Source organism: Otolemur garnettii, unplaced genomic scaffold (assembly GCF_000181295.1).
Source record: "Otolemur garnettii isolate 467f Iridium unplaced genomic scaffold, OtoGar3 scaffold00285, whole genome shotgun sequence".
Taxonomy (NCBI): Eukaryota; Metazoa; Chordata; class Mammalia; order Primates; family Galagidae; genus Otolemur; species Otolemur garnettii.
Window position 1 is genome coordinate 110,045 of NW_003852680.1, and position 2,539 is coordinate 112,583.

Genomic DNA, 2,539 nt, shown 5'->3' on the forward strand with positions numbered 1-2,539 from the left:
CAAGACTTAGTAGAGAAGCCGAATTCCACGTCGTCACTTGGATAGAAAGCAGCCCTGATATCGCGTATCCTGGTCCAACGGTGGATACAAAGAAACCCCGATATCTCATATCCCGGTCCACCGCAGACAGACGGATGCCCCGGAAGTAAACAGAACTTCCTCTGTTGGTGTGTAAGGGAAGACCGCGGAGACTTGTGGGAAATGCAGTCTAAGGCTCTGAGGCCGTCGTCAAGACAGCTTGGGAAGAATAGAGTTCCTTTTGCGCAAGTGCGGCTCCGCCCTCTCCCGCCATTCAGCCCCGAAGTTCTGGGCGTGGTCTTCCCTGCTCTTGCTCGGAAGGTCAGCGCTGGGGTTCTGAATCCCTAGTTGACACAAGGTAAGAGAGGAACTGGTGGGCGTCTGGGGACCCTAGGGGCTGGCACGGGTGTTCCCCACTTGTTTGCAGCAGAAACGCAGGTGGATCTGAGGTGGACCAGGCCTCGCGAGCAGGTCGGAGCTGCGGACCTGGGCCAGGGCCTGGAACCAGGCGACCTGAGCTGTACTGAGCTGTTGGCTTATCGCTTTGTCTAAAGACTTTGCTGCGGGAAGGCGAGGGTGGGGTTCCAGGGGCACCAGACCTTTCTGACCTAAACGCACTCACTACCACTTCCGAGAAGACGCAAATAAGTCCCTGAAAAGGGAGAATTTAACTTTTTATGAGCCAAGCAATTAGTGATGGTACAGAAGTGAGGAAGATTGGCGAACGTTACCTCCCCGGGAAGCTATGTTGGAAGATTTGGGGTAACTTTCAGAAGGGAGGGGTGAGTTGGGCCGAGGATAGGAAAGGGCCTACCAAATATTACTTCTAGGCGATGTGTGGTCTGCGGTGCTAGAGTATCCTGCCATGTATGAAATAATCTGTCTGTGTTACTCTGTAAAGATTACCTTAATCTTCCCTCATGGGATGTTTCCAGAATCTGGGTACCACCAAATTTGTCATCTAGAGATAGTTTGATGCTGTCTCAATCCTGATCTTTCTGATAGATCATGAAGGTCTTTCCAAGATATTTCTACCTTATAAAGTAGTTGAAATGTTTTGATATGGAGAAATAAATGAGTTACCTAGACTCACATTATATGTAGACATCAAATATCTTGATATCTTGGCTACTGTTAACTCATTTTGCCATAGTTCATTCCAAACAGTTGTTTAGTTTATTAATGATATTTTTGTGTCAGTGAAATCTGTTTATAATACTACATAGAATCCCCAGTGCTTTGCAATACATCCTCTTAAACATCCCTGTCCCTTTTTGTCTTTTTTTTTTTTTTTGGCCGGGGCTGGGTTTGAACCCGCCACCTCCAGCATATGGGGCCGAAACCCTACTCCTTTGAGCCACAGGCACCGCCTGTCCCTGTCCCTTTTTATTTCCAGCATTTTCTGGGGATTACAGGACCTCAGAGGGTTAATTACAGTAATATTGTCCACTTCATGTCAGTAATCACTTCTGAAAAGTCATAAATTCTGCAGGGAAATATAAAGAACTTATTTTACATTGTTTAAAATGGGAAAATTAAGACTCAAACACACTTGTGTGAGCCAGTAAAATGTAAATAAAACAAAAATGTCTGCATATGAGTGACAGAATAATCTTATGTTGTAAAACAAACTTTATACATATTTTAGATAATTGCTTTGATTCACATGACTTCAGTCATGTTGAAGTCTACACACTTGATAGTTATTGGTCTTCTCAACATTTCTGCATATGATTTTCTGGTTTTAATTGTTGTATTGGCATATGCTTAAAGACTGTTTCTCCTATTGCCATGTGTTTTAAAAATACTGAATTCTGCATTTTAGATGTATAGAATGCTAGAATCCTTTTCTTGTTGCATTTTTATGAATCAGTATTTGTGCTGAGTTCAGTTGGGAAATTACACCATGGTGGTGTTTGGGACGACAAATGAGTCTTTAGTCACCTGGTGTTTTGCCTGAAGCTGGTTGGTTTAGGATGGCTGCACTTAGAAGTTTGAAGGTTCCTGCTCCAACTTGGATAGGCCTTTTGTATTCAACTTATTAGCGCCAAGCTTCTTCATAATGTGGCTGTGTCTAAGAAGCAAACATCAGTGGGCAAGTACTTTTCAACCTATGTTTGCATCAACTTTACTGATGTCCTCTTAGCCAAATGGCAAACTCCAGATTATTGTCAGAGGGAACCACAATAGTGTGTAGCTACTTGGAAATGTGTCATTTGGAGCCGTAATTGGGACAGTATACAATAATAACAACAACAAAATGCACATTGGATGTGCCTGTGGTTCAGTCAGTAGGGCCCCGGCCCCATACACCGAGGGTGGTGAGTTCGAACCCAGCCCTGGCCAAACTGCAGCAAAAAAATAGCCTGGCGTTGTGGCAGGCACCTGTAGTCCCAGCTACTAGGGAGTCCGAGGCAAGAGAATTGTCTAAGCCCAAGAGCTGGAATTTGCTGTGAGCTGTGACTTTATGGCACTCCACTGATGGCAACAAAGTGAGACTCCGTCTCTCTTTTTTTTTTTT

General features: G+C 44.3%; 1 protein-coding gene across 1 annotated transcript in view; it reads left to right on the forward strand.

Annotated features, from left to right (window-relative positions):
• The first annotated feature begins 299 nt into the window (after nt 1–299).
• Nucleotides 300–2,539, forward strand: part of LOC100962850 (protein ZNF738-like) — a 14,481-nt gene continuing 12,241 nt past the window's right edge. The window contains exon 1 of the mRNA XM_012813628.2: nt 300–376. The gene's annotated coding sequence lies outside the window, so the exon portion shown is untranslated. The remainder of the gene's footprint in view (nt 377–2,539) is intronic.